This window comes from Equus caballus, chromosome 1 (genome assembly GCF_041296265.1).
Source record: "Equus caballus isolate H_3958 breed thoroughbred chromosome 1, TB-T2T, whole genome shotgun sequence".
In the NCBI taxonomy this organism is placed as follows: Eukaryota; Metazoa; Chordata; class Mammalia; order Perissodactyla; family Equidae; genus Equus; species Equus caballus.
In genome coordinates this window covers 111289649-111306413 of record NC_091684.1, presented here as the reverse complement: position 1 = coordinate 111306413, position 16765 = coordinate 111289649, and the positions used below count along the sequence as shown (strand labels likewise).

General features: G+C 43.6%; 1 long non-coding RNA gene across 5 annotated transcripts in view; it reads right to left on the bottom strand.

Moving 5' to 3' along the window:
• LOC106782133 (uncharacterized) overlaps nt 1-16765 on the bottom strand; it is a 215642-nt gene that overhangs the window by 92729 nt on the left and 106148 nt on the right. For 2 of the 5 annotated variants that reach the window (XR_011438781.1, XR_011438789.1), the window contains exon 9: nt 10105-10164. The exons of 2 other annotated variants lie outside the window; for them this stretch is intronic. This is a non-coding gene — a long non-coding RNA (uncharacterized lncRNA). Of the gene's footprint in view, nt 1-1396; nt 1508-10104; nt 10165-16765 lie in introns of all 5 variants that reach the window. One more of the 5 variants, XR_011438783.1, reaches the window with a different exon arrangement.

The window sequence follows — 16765 nt, the reverse complement described above, 5'->3', positions numbered from 1 at the left end:
TCAACAATGGCATTGGAGACAAAGGTATGGATAGAACAGACAAGAGCCCAGCTCACATGGAGCTTAAAACCTAGTTGCGGTAGAAGTCGAATGAATAAATAAACAAGACATTTCCAAAGGAATGAGTGATACAGAAAATACAGGAGAACAATGCAATAAAGTGATCTGGGTGTCGGGGAGTTGCCGGGCTGGGTGAGAGTGGGGGCTACTCTAAAATCTGTTATGAGAAGGACACCCCCAGGAGGTGGTAGGATGAAGCCTAAGTGTCAAATATATGAGCAGATCGGAAGCAGTGTGCTTCAGGCAGAGAGGATCCTAAGTGCAAAGACCCTGGGGCAAGAACAAGCTTAATTCCTGTGTCCCCAGAAGAATGAAGACCAGCATGGCTCAGCGGGGAGAGAAGGGAGCCATTTATGGATGCGAGCAGAGGCCAGATAAACCAGGGTCTTGAGTCCTCAGTACATCAGAAACAACGGTTTTCCTATACCTGAAAGCCCATCTCCTAGAGGACCCTTTACCTACCCCTTTCCCAGGACCAAATAAGTAACAACCGTAAAGCGCTGTGCACATTGCCCCCAAGGGAAGTAAAGAGCCGGCAGTATTGAGGCCTCCACCACATCCTGAGCTGCTATAATCCTCACTTATTAACCGCACCTGCTTCCAGCCAGGCACTCTCCCAGTCACTTAACAGATGCTATCTCTCTTCATTCTTCCAGCAGGCCTAGGAGACAAGTGGTGCTTTCCCCTTTGACAGATGAGAGCACTGAGGCTCAAAGAGGTCAAGTTATAGACCAAAGCCACACAGCCATCCAAGTAGCAGAGTCAAAGTTGTATAACCCAAGCAAGTTTGTAGGTACGCAGCTCTCATTCCTCCTGCCAGACTCCGTAATTATCCTTTTGCCCAACTGCAGGCTTTGAACCCACATCCTAAAGATCCCACTCGCCTCCCCCACTACTGTCAGGTCATACCACTTCCTGAAATTGGGCCTCTGGCAATCACAGAGTTCCCCCTGAACCCCAGTGCCTTTTCAGAACCAAGTGCCTTAAAGCAACTGAAGAGTTCTTGGAGACAAAATAGTAGTTTTCAACCCACTTTGAAACTCACTTTCTCTAACCCTTTCATTATGCAAGGTGGATCAATAATTTAATATGATTAACAATGTGGTTTTCAGAATACATAGTTCTTTCTTAGCATTCACCAGCTACCACATGCACCATTTATCTGTCAATCAATTTGCCTTGATGAGGGCTCTTATCTCCCTCACCACTGTGGTCCCAATGTGAGTATGCTTCCTGAAGGATGATGGAAGAAACAGTTACCATCCTCCATATGAGGCCATACCTGACCAGGTGCTTATGATCTGTAATAAAGTAAGCTACCAGCAGAGATACATACATGTAACGGATAGGGATGCAGGAGGCCCAGTCTAATACGTAATTCCTCATTCTCATCACGATAGTCCAATTTGCTTGGTGTCACTGTGCCTTAAAGTTTGGCAGCTGCAATCTGAGGGAAAGAGCACAGTTCTTGGAACCAGCCCACACGCGCTCGTGTCCCTTCCCTGCCACTCCCTGGCTCGGTGACGACATCCAGTCGCTTCAATGCATGAGCTTTAGTTCTCACTTGCAAATAATAACACCAGCTTCCATCACTGGGCCAACGCTAGGAGGCACATGCTGGGCTAGACTCCAGATACGTTACATCTAATCCTGATAAAAACTCTCACAGGTAAACATGTTCTTTTGCCCCCATTTTAAAGATTAAGAAACTGAGTCTCCAAGAGATGAAGTAACTTGCAGAGGGTCACATATTTAAAAGGTAAATGAGCCAAGTTTCAAGGTGGAGTCAATTTGCATCCAAAGTCCAATCTCTTTCCACTGAAATTCACAACCTCCCTTATAATCGCCTGCCAGTGGCTGTTCCTGGAGAAACACAAGCACACACAGGGTGGAAGGGAAAGGAACAGTGGTAAAGGAACCAGAGGAGCCCTTGTGGTCCTCTGGGGCCAGGTCCTGTGAAAATGATCCCCAGGCATGGGCTCGGCCTGCATATGGCCCCCGTCCGTGTGTGGCCCACCATCCGACAGATGCCTAAGCCCACAGTGTCAGCACCCCCATCATGCAGGCTCCTTAAATGGTCTTTTTCTGCAAGATACACAAACATCCTGCCTCAACGTAGCCAGGTCGGACAGACAGTCCCAGGACTCAGTGCAGGCGAGACAGCAGTCAGTACTTCTGGAGTGCCAGCTTGTGCTGTCGCAACCTTGCTGGACCCCTAAACCATTCTGCCTCTAGTTCCTCTTAATTTAGAATTCATTACATCTCCCTTTCCATGAAAGATAAACCAATAGCTGCCCTTGACAGCTGTTTTCTCCGGGGTCATTCCTTCTGTCTGCCCAGCTACTCTTTCTTGGGGGATTTGAGCGATGTAATGTTAGTACTATCAATTTCATTCAATCCTTCCAGTGTAGTCTACCGGGACTGGGGAGGCAGTCAAGCCGAATGCCCTTAACTGTTTGCGCACTGTGTAAGCCAGAGATGGAGGGAAGGAAGGACATAGAGAACAAGGTTCCAAAAAAAAGAAAAAAAGGTCTAGTACTGAGTCTGTGGAAAGTAGACAAAGAAGAATGAGGAGAGCAGCAACCTGGAGTGGTCATATCAACTCAGCCCAGACCCTGCTCCATTGCTGGGTCCAGTGGGCAGCTCACAGCTGCATACCTTGAATGGGATGCTCAGCTACAGAAGCACAAAGAGCTAATGCACCCAGCAAATTATTTACCAGTCAAGGAAAGAATCCACCTCTTTGCACCTTTATGTAGCTCTATTTGGCAATTGCATTGTGGATAGGCCTCGCAGGAAATCTAGACCCAAATGAATGGTGGAAAGGATTCCTACACCATGGGGCCCTGGGTTGCTGGTGGGGAAGGTGGACTCGGGGTTTCTGAGAACTCAGCGAAGTGGTCAGCGTTTGACAAGCATTGTGTCACAGCAACCCTGAAAGGGAGACACAATGATCACCAGTTGTTGTTGTTGTTTTTCCTTCTTCTTCTCCCCAAAGCCCCTCAGTGCATGGTTGTATATTCCAGTTGTAGGTCCTTCTAGTTGTGGCGTGTGGGATGCCTCAGCATGGCTTGATGAGCGGTGCCATGACCTTGCCCAGGATATGAATCGGCGAAACCCTGGGCCGCCGAAGCGGAGTGCGGGAACTTGGCCACACGGCCGGCTCCCTGATCACCAACTTTTAAGTGAGTAAACTGGGGCTCTCAGACTTTCTGTAACTTGCCAAAACCCATGCAACTCAGAAGTAAAGACGCTATGGTAAGAATATAGGTGAGACAGCCATTCTCAACCCAGGGCGATTTCGTCTGCCGGGGGAATTTGGTGATGCCTGGAGAGATTTTTGGTTGTCATAGCTGGGCTGCTGCTACTGGTATCTAGTGGGTAGAGGCCAGGGATGCTGTTAAACATCCTACAGCAAACAGGACAGCTGCCCATAACAAAGAATTATCAAGGCCCACGTGTCAATAGCGTCTTGGTTGAGAAACCCTGGATTAGGCTGACTCAGAGCCCACGTGGCTGTGAGGGTTGGGGAGGCAAGTGAGGGGATGATACGTATTATTCAAAAAAATGGTTAAAATTGCACATGATGTTTTATAATTTTCATATCTGATCAAGGTCTGGGTGCCTCCCATACTTAATGGGACACACGGAGGAGAGAATTTCCAAGGCTCTATAAATGAGTTCTATGCATAAGAATAATGGTTTGTCTAGCAGAAATCACCTGGCTACATCCCCAGGCATGGTGTTGAGATTTCATCCCCATGTTCTTCCTGTGCCTGAACCAGGTTTTCTAAACATGGAGGAAGCACCTTTTAAATGTGACCAAAAAAAAGAAGCTCCCTACAAGGGAAATGAAACATAGTTCAGGTGTGGGAGGGAGACATCCAGAACCCTTCAGAAACATGTGTTTCATCAGACTTGCAGTCTGGAGTCAGCCTGACGGTTATCCAGGCTCTTGTTCCTCCATGCCCCTGGCCTAGGTCTTGGAGCTACCAGGGACTTCCTTCTATCCTTGGAGAAAAGAGTTCTTGCAAGTAGGGCCCTTCCTGATTTGGCTGCAGGCAGCCTATCCCAGATCCCCCCCAAGCAGACCCCCAGTGCCCCACCAGGTCTTTGGCCATGCTGTGCCTTCTCTCTGGAAGGTTCCTTGTGGCCACCCCGAGCCACCTTCCTGGGCACTCAGCGTCCCTTCATTGGTATTCGTACAGCCCTGGGGTTTTCTTCTGTGGTGGCACTGGATTCAGCTCCCTGCCTGAAGCTTCAGTTCCTCAAGCACAGAGCTCTCCTCTGACACATTTTTTGTCCCCAGCACTGGTGGACGGCAGACCTTTTTCAGCAAGATGAGAGAATGAAGAAAAGGCAACGATGAGTTGTCCCAAGTGGGGACAGATATGGTATACCAACTAGATGACACCTTTCTGTTGCGTCAGGAGGCCGGGCAGTCAGAAAGCTTAGGCAACCTCACACCTCGGGTATGTCATTAACTTAAGCCTGTGACTTCACCTCTAGAGACCTCAGTTTCCTTATCTGTAGGATGGGAGGATGAAAAACAATGCCCGACTGGTGGGATTATGGTGGGAGGGTCAGCGAGATAACACACACAAAGCATTTAATTAGCACCGGTCCTGAAGAAAACCCTCCATTAAAAAAAAAATGGCATCCTTTTGTGGGAAAGATGACCCTGTGGCCAGTAATAGGCACTTTGCGTTAGTTCCACGTTACTGAACAGAGAATTAAACTGATTCCTCCAGAATTCTATAGCCCCCATCTCCTCTGCTGCCAAGGGGAGGATGGTGTGGAACAGGGTTCCGAGCCCTGTCTGTGGCCAGAGCTCGGCTACAAGTTGCCCTCCGAAGCCAACTGTTGATTGAAGGAAAGAGAAGGCCCCACACATTTTCTAGCAACTGCAAGCCAAATAGTAGCAACAATTGGTGCAGGTGAGAAGGGCAGAGTGCCACAAAAATTGGCATGATCTGTGCTGGAAGAAACAACTTTGTCTTTTTAAAGGAGAGTGCTCTTTTCTCAGGTGCTACCAATTTCCCGAGAAGAAAGCCATCTCCATCCCTGTTTAAGGGAAAGATGTGAGGCAAAACTACAAAACACTTTTGCCGCAGGAGCTGCTTCCCTCCTCCTCCCTCTTCCCCACCCCCGCCCCCCCCCACCCCTGTCCCGCTCACTCACTCACTCGAGGACTGCCTTCTCTGGTATCCACTGCTGGCTTCTCATAGCGCTCCAGGGAGGCAGGGAGATGTAACCAGACCGGGTGGGAGATGGTATCAGCTGCCCCCGGTGACTGGCACTTTGACTAAAAGCCTCCTCCCTACTCCTGCTCTGTGATTGAGTTTCCCTCTCGGGCCCGGACCCCCTCCCTCTTAGAGGCAGTGTTGGTGCCCAAGGGCCAGGCGCTTAGCCCCCAGGCTGCAGCACAAGCCAGCGTGAACCAGTCTGCTTGTCTAAATCAGAAAATCCCTCCCAGGTGGGCAGACAGCTCTGTTAGCTCTGGGCAGGCTGGGAGCAGGAGGCAGAGAGACCTGTGGGCAAGGCCGTCTCCTTGGTCCCTGGGATTCTGGGGTTGAAGTGCCCAGGGAGGAGAGATAAGAGGTAGCACTGACATTTGCCCCACCGATAGAGATCTGGGCAGTGTTAAAGGAGGTCCTCAGAGCTGGGAATCTGAACAAAGCTGGAGGCTGAGCAAATGCAGAGCCCTTACCCTGCCCCTGAAGGATGGTGATGGGGGTGGGGGGGTAGATGAGTGCTATCAGAGGAGGGCCGGCCCTAAATGCCATCTGCGTGTAGTTAAGGAGCCCATCATGCTCATAATCAACAGGCAAAGTGACCCTGAGGGAGAGAGAGGGTCACTAGAGAAAACCAAAGGCTCTGCTTGCAAACTTTAGACCAAAGTCAAAAGAAGTTCCATCTTCTGAAGTCAGGTTGCTTCCAGGCTCCTTATGCTAATGGACTTGTCAGTCAGCCAATGTGGTCACTTCAAAAAGATGGTTTACCAGAGCCAAGTCCCTGCCACCAACCACTTCAGCATGACCCCGCTTTATTAGCCAAAGGCAGCTCAGCTCCAATCCAGCCAAATTTCAACAGTACACTTGGCCATTTCATAAACCTGCATGTCTTCATTTTTCTTCCAAACAATATAAAGTTAGAACTTATTCACACCTCCAGGAGGAAGGGACGACTAACACTTATTAAGACCCTACCATGAGCCTGGCCTTTCCCATACGTCACCTCATAGAATCCACACATTGCCTATGGGGTAGTTCCTCTCTTCCCATTTACTCAAAAATCTCAAACAGGGAACCTGGCAATTGCCTGGCAATCTCCCTCTCTCACTACCGCAGTCAGGGGTCGCCAAGCACTATCAATCTTACCTCCAAATAGTTCTTCATTTGATTCCACTCTTGCTCAACCATCTAACTGCTACTGATCTTTCAAAACCCAGCGTAATTACCACTTCCTCCAAGCGGCCCAGAGAGAGCTAAACTCTCTCCTCTGTGCTCCCCTTGATCATGTTTCCTTTTTCTTCTCTTAGCCATATGCTATAATTTTTTTAAGTATCAGTCCCCCCTGTAGACGGTCCGCAGCTTGCGGGCCCAGCCTGTGTCTCATGACCTGGAGTCGAGGCCTCTCTGTCCGGCTCAGGTGGAATGTATGAGGAAACTGATTGAAAGAAGTGAACAAGTATGTCCACAATCCCTGGTCCCGGATTCTCAGCCAGGCTGACCACTCAAAACCTCCATGATCCTGTCCAATGGTAGGCCCAGCGGAATTCTGACCCTCCACTTTCCGTTGGCTACTGGAGGGAGTTTGCGATTCTGCCGTCCATGGGATGTAGGAATGTCCCCATGGCGGCACATTGCAACCTCAAGCACATACTCCCCTAGAAACGATATGGTGGATTGATGGTTAAGTTTTATTCGACAACAGGTGCTGCACTCCAGTAACATGATAGATTAGGAAAGTTTTCATAGATTATCCTAGAAAGTTGATCTTGCTTGTTTCTGAGTTCCAAATGATTAATTCTTAGAATTTTAGACCCCAAAATGCTCTAAGTGTTTGATTTAGACTAGCTTATCTAATCTTCATAACCATCCTATGAAGTCATGAGTAGCAGCATCACTTCCACTTTAGAGGTGAAGCACAGAGTAAGGTAAGTAATTTGCCCAAATTCACAGGATTTGAACCCAGGCAGTCTAGCTCCAGAGGTCCCTTAATTTAACATCTATGCAAAATTGCACTTTAGATATAATATAGTTTATTCAGAAGAAGCCTAGAAAATGTTATCTGGAAAAGATGTGACAGAAAATCTAATAGAATCCCCTTACTTTGGGATGGAAAAAGCGGGCCCTCCTTCACAACCTGCTTATTCTTAGTTTATAAATAATCCTAGCAAGTTACCTTGTTTCCCAATCAAAACACACGAAATGCAGTAAACTATAAAGAGACAGAAAACATGTTATATGTTAGCTAATAACCTAGTATAACAAGGGAAGAGAAAAAATGACCTATATCATGGTAGATTGAAAATGCATGGGGGCCGGCCCCATGGCTGAGTGGTTAAGTTCGCACGCTCCACTTCAGCGGCCCAGGGTTTTGCCGGTTCAGATCATGGGTGCAGACATGGCACCACTCATCAGGCCATGCGGAGGTGGCGTCCCACATAGCACAACCAGAGGCACTCACAACTAGAATATACAACTATTTACTGGGAGACTTTGGGGAGAGGAAGAAAAAAAAGGAAAAAAAGAAAAGATTGGCAACAGATGTTAGCTCAGGTGCCAATCTTTAAAAAGAAAAAAGGGATAAAAAAAGAAAAGACAATGCACAGGAACCTGGGGACATTGGTAGAAATGCAAAAACTCTAGAATCACTAAGTTTCAGCGCAAGACCTTGACTGATGTCCATCGTAATGACCTTGAATTATCAAGGAAATATTAAATTATGTTATATTCTATTTAAGAAGGCAGGAATGTAGAAAACACATTTGCGAAAGAGTTCCACTAACAGAGTTAAGATAAAAAGAGCTTTCACTTTTAAGGAAGAGAATTAGGTTACTAAGAAATCCGCTTATGTGGAATATTCTAGCAATGCTGTGTTAAAACACAAATGAAAAAAAGTTAGTGTACAAGATGAATCTAGGCAACCATTATTATTAGACATAAAGAAATTGAAAGAGGAAGCATTCCCGTTACCAGTTAATGGCGGGGTCCAGCCAAAGCCAAGCAATCTCACCTCCAACAGTCTCTGTTTTCTGCCCAGCATGACAGGCACAACAACCAAAGCTGCCAGACCCAATTTTCAGCTAGTAACATGGGTGTCTGGGGACACCTGTGGACCCAGCTGCAGAGCCCTGAGGCTGGGGCAGAAGTGTCACCCTTAGAAACAGCCTTTCCTGGGGCTGGCCCCGTGGCCGAGTGGTTAAGTTCGCGCGCTCCGCTGCAGGCGGCCCAGTGTTTCGTTGGTTCGAATCCTGGGCGCGGACATGGCACTGCTCATCAAACCACGCTGAGGCGGCGTCCCACATGCCACAACTAGAAGGACCCACAACGAAGAATATACAACTATGTACCGGGGGGCTTTGGGGAGAAAAAGGAAAAAATAAAATCTTTCCAAAAAAAAAAAAAAAAAAGAAACAGCCTTTCCTCCAACAAGACAATGGTGCTCTTGACCTTCTCAGATCTAATCCAGGTTTGATGAATGAAAAGATCAAGAGAGGGAAATATTGTAAACATTAGCTTCTTGGGCATTGTTGGCAAAGGGAATAAGCAGAACCTTGGTTTTTGAGATCTATTCTTTCTGCAATCGTAGAAAGGCTCCAAACCAACCAAAAAATGGCAAGCAATTCCTTCAGAGGCAGAAAGTATGGAAAAATGTGAAAAGATTAGGACATGAAATGAACTTAAAAAAACACAGCTGCAAAATGTTGAGCACATTGGGAGGAGATAAACACCAAGACGATGACTCCCTGATCTATAGTAGCACACCAACAAGATAAATTCAAACCAGCAATTATTATTTGAGCACATAGTTAGGGTTAACTCCTTGCTAAATCCCAAAGAAAAAGAAGGCACAAAGTCCAAACCATAGGCAGGTCATCCTTTGCATAGCACTGTGTTAAGTGAAATTTGTGCTTATTGGAACTATGCAAAGCAAGGACATTGTTCTGATATGCACAAGTTTCCCTTATCTCAATGCCAGGCAAAGCAAGCATTGCTCATACGTATTTAATAAAGCACAAGGCCTTATTTAACCCCTCAGTATATTAAAATAACAAAGTGGTAATAAATAAATAGGGTTTATCCTAGAAATATAAGAAAGGTTCAACTCTAGGAAATTTATCAGTGTAACACTACATATTAACACAATTAAATTTATTGAAATAATTAAGGACAAAAATCATGTGATCATCTAAAACTAGCAGAAAAGCATTTGATAAGGTATAACGCCCACTTCTGATATATATGTGTATTTTTTAAAGCAACTGATGCTTTGCCAACTAGAGATAAAAGGAGCCCTTTGAAACTTGATACAGGCATCAGCCTATTGACAGTATTGCAAATTAAACAGACTCTGAAGTAAGCATTCCTGGACTCAAATGTCTGATAGCTGTAAGGCCATGGTCAAGTTCTTTAACCACCCTGTACTTCAGTTTCATCATCTGGGAAATGGTATCATGAAAAATAGATAATGCATATAAAGTGCCTAGAATACTGTCATTTAGTTAGTACTCAATAAATACTATTATTACCATAAACCTGTGGCAGGCAACATACATAATGCTAAAATCTTTGAAACAGTTTCATTGAAGTCGGAGATAAGACAATTATATCTGTTATCACTTATTGCTCCTATATATTGGAGGTCCCAGCCACTGCAATAAAACAGGAAAAAAAAGTGAGAGCTATAAACAATGGAAAGGAGTAGACAAAACTGACAAAAGAGACTCAGAGGGCTTGGGAAATGGACAGTGTATGCCTAGTCAAGCAGAAGTGACTTTCTTAGAGCTTGCTATCACATTGAAAATGATTTGCTTACCCAAATTGGAATTGCAAACAGAATTCTCTTCAGGTAAACTGGCCACAGCTGGCAGCTGGCCTGGAAAATCAATAAAGCAGTTTGCAAATAGACTGAATGACCAAATTAACGGGCTACAACATTGTGAGAGGGCATGTATCCTCCCTCAGAAAGGACTTATGGATATATTAATTTCATCAAACATGGCAGAGTGTACCAAAGGCCCAGGTTAAAGCGATGATTTCTCAGGACCACTGCAGCAAACCTGAACTGTAGTCCTTATTGCTGTTTTCTCACTGCCACATGCTATGGATAAGGGGAGCATTCATTGTTCCCAAGACACAATTGTTCAGAATGGGACAGATTAATGGCCAGCATTATTACATACACAGGGAAGTAAGTAGGTGATGCTCCACAATGATATCTTAAAGCCTCTGTCGGGGAAACTGATTTCCTGGTGGCTGGGCTACGATTAAGGCCAGAAACTAGATGGAACCTGGAATTTCTAAAAGATGAACTCTAAACTCCAGTTACAGGAAATATGCCTTGCATAGCAAAGGGATACAAATGGAAAGTGACTCAGTAATATTTACTGATCTGTGATTTGCTAAACATTAGTCTTTTTACTATAATTATATAATAAAGGGTTTATAAGTTCTATAATTATATAACTATAATCATGTAATTCAATAAACGCCATATAACCTATGTCAAATAGAATTAAATAAAAATAAAACTTATGAGGATGATGATCTTCTGGACAAAAAAAAAGTATTTAGGGAAGATGACCTAAAGCCCTCAATTGACCTAATATTAATGGAGAGCGCTTAGCCAAAGAGAAAGTAAAGTTTATTCTAAAGAAATGATATACACAGCTCAGTGCATCTCTCAGTACCTATAAAAGGCTATAAGAGGTAGTGGATAAAAAAAGGAAACAGAATTTGCCTTAGATAAGGGATTTCAAAAGGCTTGTGGAGGGGAACACCACAGAGTGTGTGTGGAGGGAATTTTCTCCCCTTATTGGATGATTCTGGTGTCTTAGTATGTTCATTTCTTGTATCAAATTTTATTGAAAATTTTTGATAGAAATTATAATAAAATACCTGGGAAATATGCGACAGGGAAGCTATGCAAGGGGGATGATCTTCCACCCTGAAGATGGATGAGGCTTTTTCAGGGCCTCCATGTACCGATTTCTAATCCAAGAATGTACTGGGCTCACTGTACTTGGCCTTCAGGATGGTCCATTGTATCACTTCTATCTTAGGATTTTTAGCTCCATTACAGAGTAGAAACTAGTCACTTAGTCTTACAGGGATCGTAGGATAGAACAGTATTTAAACTGAGAAGTCCCTAGCCACCCTTTCCCCTCACTCCCCCATCACTTCCACCTCATCCCAGTGGTTTGTCATGTGCTAATGTGCCCTATACTCACATTGTCCTTTCAATCAACCTCAAACCAAAACACATCCTATGTGGTAATTGGGGACCCTGGAAATAGCACCTGAGTGTTCAAGATCCCCAGGTGCTTTTTTAATAAAATGGTTTAATTATAAATGTATTAACATAATACATTAAAAAATACTCGTAAGATACAAAGAATCCTAAAATAATGAACACCCATGTACCCACCTCCTAGTGTAAAAAAATGAGCAATAAAATTGTCTCTGAAGTCCCTTTTTGTCCTTCTGAGATACTGTCTATTTCTTCCTCATCAAAGGTAACTCCTATGCTAAATTTTGCTTTTCTGTATAGTTTTACTGCATTGTTTATAAGTATAGATATATTGTTTTATTTTGCATGTTTTTGCCTTTTAATAACGTGAATGATACAGTATGTTTTCTTCTATCACTTGCTTTTTTTAACTCATTATTATTTTCTTAGAGTTCAACCAGCTTGTTGCATATAGCTATAATTCCTGCTGTAACATATGCCATTGTATGACTTACAGGATCCTAGTTACACCTATTTCAGACCACTTGGCATTTCCCACATATCATTAAGCACATTTTGGGGGTGTTGCCTTTTTTTCTCTGTGTTTCATTTTGAATAATTTCTAATGCTAGTATTCAGGTTCACTGTTCTTTTCTTCCACAGTGTCTAATCTGTTAATCTCATCCTGAGTATTATTTTTGCTTGTGGATATTTATTTCTTAAAGTTCCATATGAGCCTGTAGTCTAGGGTTAATTTAGACCCATTATTAAGGTGAATCCTTTTGAGGATTTTATCTGATGTCTCATGTATTATGAGGATTTTCCACTCTGGGCTATGGGAACCAAATTATTCCAATCTTTGTTGAGCCCCGGGTGTCCTTGTCTACCTATTGTCTGGTGTTTAAAAACGGTCATTTCATGTATTTTGCATTCATTTTCTAGTTGTTCAAGGCAAAAGTATAAAAATCTGGTCTCTATCACTCAATTTTAACTGGAAGCAGGAATATCTAACCATCAAATTTCAATCATTTTTAATTTCTGGAATATGTTTAGTTCTTTTATAAATCTTGTCCTTTACTCAATTTCAGATTGTTCCTGTATATTTTGAAATTTGTTTAACAGGCTTTTTTTCCACATCCCATAATCTCAGTGCCTGAAATCTGATGTTTTTCTGTGTCTCCTGGCTTTCACTCAAGGTAGCTTCTTTCTTTGTGAGTTTTTAAATTGTTTTGCTATTGTGAGCTGCTACTTTTTATCTGGAATTTAATTCTTTGAGAATGAGAATAAATTCTTCCAAATGAAATCAGTGTTTGCTTCTGCCACACATCTATGGAAACTACCAGTCCAGAATCACTTAAACTAAATTCTCAAATTCAGATTTTTGTAGACCTCTCAGGTTTGGGGGCAGCAAACAGATGAAAGGGCTCGTATGTTAACAGTTTCTCAGGAGGTATTCCCATCTCCTCAGTTCAATTCCAAATTTAAGTCCAACAATTATGTTTGCAGTCCCCTGCAGATGTGGGAATGGAGTTTTTCTAGTTTGCCATTAAAACGATATATTTCTTTAGAGTCCTAGTTGTATGGGTGTATCTCCTATTCAAATCTCCAATGCGAGAGAGCCTTGGGTCCTACGACCCATGACATTTGAAACCATGCAAGCAATGGCCTAAGAAAATACCTAGGTTGAAAGCCAGATAATGAGATCTAATTACGTCTCAGAGGTCCCATATTCATTTTTGCCTTAATGTTCTTTAATATCTTGTTTCATCATGCATGCATTTGGAAATTTTTAAAGATAATTGACCCAATATTTCTAGCTGTTTTCAGTGACAGAGTCAGTCTAGGTGCCTCATTCATCACACTGGCAGAAACTGAAATATCACCATATTCTTGTTTTGATTGCAGTACGTTTGACAAAGACATTTTAATTAACCCAACTTTAACATCCTTTTCCTTTGTGTCTGCTATCATTGCTTCACATTAAGTGATCTTAATGTGATCACTGAAAAGAGCATTCACTTGGGTTGTTTTCCTTCTAGTATTTTAGAGCTTCATTATTTACATTTATCTATTTAACCATTTGGAATTTATTTTATGAAAGATCCAAATTTATGTTTTTCAAAATAGTTAGCCACTTATCTTGGCACTCTACCTCTGTTTCTGGTTTGTGCTATTATCTTTATATGTTGAATTGCCGTGTAAACTGTTACTATTGCTGTTCTATCCATATTGGTTCATTGATCTGTCATTGGATTCTTACAGTAGTCCTACACTCCAGCGTTTTAGCTACCGTAAATATTTAGGATGTTTATTTACCTTTTGGAGGGTAAGTTATACCTACTTATTCTTTTCTGCAATTTCTTATTCTTCTTAGATGAACTTTGAATGGTATTTCTAAGCTCACAAACAATAGGATTTAGACTGAGAAGTCACCAAAATATTTAAATTAATTTGGCAAGAATTGATATTGGCCTCAATCACAAAGCAACTTTATTTCATTCTCACACTCGTCCTTTTATGAGAGGTAATATTTCACTGTCCCATCAAGAAAAGTCAGCACTCTCATGACTTCTGCAGACACTCTTAAATAACAGAGAATCCTGTGATCACTTGGTCTCAAAATAGCCTCATTTCAGAAATTAAAATGTTGTTTCATATAATAATTCACAGTTCTATCTTCATTCATTGTGACCCCTGTCCTGTCACCCCTAAGCAGGACCTACAGGGCCAGCTGTGAGGAGAAGCCAGCAGACAGGAGAATGGTGTATGTTCTGCTAATTCCCTCTTTGCCTAGTCACCTGCCCCTCCACAAGTAGATGCAGTGCTGACCCTCCCAGTTGCCTGGATGAAACAGAGGGATAAATAAGGAAAGTTCTTACTTACCTGGCACTCTTAGAAGCTGGCTTTGTGTTCTGAGCTTGGCAGATGTGTTTTTGTTTTTGTCTTTGATTTTTTTGAGGAAGATTAGCCCTGAGCTAACATCTGCTGCCAATCGTCATCTTTTTGCTGAGGAAGCCTGGCCCTGAGCTAACATCCGTACCCATCTTCCTCTACTTTATATGTGGGACACCTGCCACAGCATGGCGTGCCAAGCGGTGCTTAGGTCCGCACCTGGGATGCAAACCGACAAACCCCGGGCCGCCGGAGTGGAACATGTGAACTTAACTGCTGTGCCACCAGGCCAGTCTCTTGGCAGATGTTTTCACCTGATGCTTTCTCTGATGAGATACTTTATGGTCCTTTAGGATCCATCCTTCAACCATTACTAGGGGTCTCTCACTTTCTTTTCTGTGTTCAGATCCGCTTGGCTTTTCCAGATGACCACTTACTCATTCTGTAGGCCCTGAGAATCCAGCAATACCTTGAGCTTCTCTCTGCTGGGTTCCAGTTGCCTTCACAGCAAGGCAAGTCCTTAGATAATCTCACATTTGATTTCACATAGGGTCCATCTCTGGTCCACAGAAACACTTTCTTGGCCCCAGTACACTATGGGAGAGCTAGTCACACACAGCAGCCACCTTGCCATCAGTTCATCCATCCATGCCTGCCTAGCTCATTTCTTGCCCTTTACTCAAGTAGGAATCAGGCACCAGACCACTGTGCTCCTTACTGAAAGTCACATATATAAAATTTTCTACATAGTTTTGTTGACTTGAAGGAAGAAGAGCCAACACACAGCACCACCCACCCCCCCAACACACACATGCTCCTTGCTCTGTATGAGGAAGTAAAGAGTTCACAACAAAGTTCTTTTAAAGAGACTCCTTCTCGGGGCTGGTCCGGTGGTGTAGTGGTTAAATTCATGTGCTCCACTTCGGCAGCCTGGGGTTCGCAGGCTTGGATCCTGGGCACAGACCTACACACTGCTCATCAAGCCATGCTATAGAGGCATCCCACATGCAAAACAGAGGAAGATTGGCTCAGATGTTAGCTCAGCCACAATCTTTCTCACCAGAAACAGAACTCCTCAAAAACATTCCCTCCAAATTCTCTGTGCTGACTCATTTGTACACTTGATGTAGGTGAGAGGTTTAAGAGTCATCTAACCAGTTGTAGATCAGCCACTTCAAACTTTTTCATGGCGGCCTCTTTGGCATGTAGAACCTATTGTCTTTACACTTCAAACCAGAAATAGGAGGTGTCCCCTTTGAAAATTGTGTTAGGTCAGGACAGGAAGTAAGGTGATGGGTGGATATATAGGCCCTTTGAGAGTGATGTGTTTGATGCTCAGACTGAGGCACAAATCACTTAAAAGTGTAACTATGCCTGTTCCGAGAAAGTCCAGGCTCTTGATGCAATGGCCTGAAACATCTCCCTCTGAAGCTCCTTACTACAGAGCCTGCCATCATTCCACACTCCTCCAGTCTACTCTATTATGTCCTTTCTATGTCCCCCCCACCCGCCCCTGTTTTTACAGAGCATTTCCCCTTTACCCTCATATTTGTAGGACTGTCAGGTAACCCTGCCTCTGGAATTCCTGCATTCCTCATGAAAGAGGCTCAAAAGTTTTTTAGGAGCTTCTCCCAGGGGAAGAGAATATTCAGCTTCATCACCAAATGACCTTCCTTTCACTGGTAGTTTCCTCCCACATCACCAGATAAGTGGCCTCTCCCACAGAGGACATTCATGACCATATCTTGTCAAATGTCAAAGCTGTCTGAATGGCTGCCTGGGCTTCCAGGGACCTGAGACTTCCATGTTCCATGTGACTTCACACAGTTCCATGGACCCGGGGATGGACAGAAATATGGCAACACACAGACTCTGCCTCCAGGCCCAGGTAGGAGAATTCACCAGCAGAGAAAATAAGGACTTTGTTTTATTTTTAACTTTTCTTCAGCCCATATTTTTTTTAGTAGAATGGTTTTTAAAGACCCAGAGAGTTCTGATCCTAGCCCCACATATCCCTGGCATGAAAAAAAGAAACTGCTGTCCTTTACAACGAGGCGCATTTCCTAAACATTATCTTTAGACTAACTGATCACTTACAAGACACAGGAGTGTCATGGGGATGACTAGGCTTCAGATTTGACTATGAAAAATGAGATATTGGATGGGATGATTTCTTTGGTTCTTTCCCAATCTAGGATCCATCATTCTAATCCCAAGTACTTTAATTTTCCTTTTGTTTCTTTAGGTAAGCGATGAGACTCAATGAGCATTGGCATGGAGCTGAAAGAGAAGGCAAGTGGGCATTTAAAGCAGAGGCTTGAGTTCTAGACTCTGCTCCAGAATCTTGGGGTTGGAA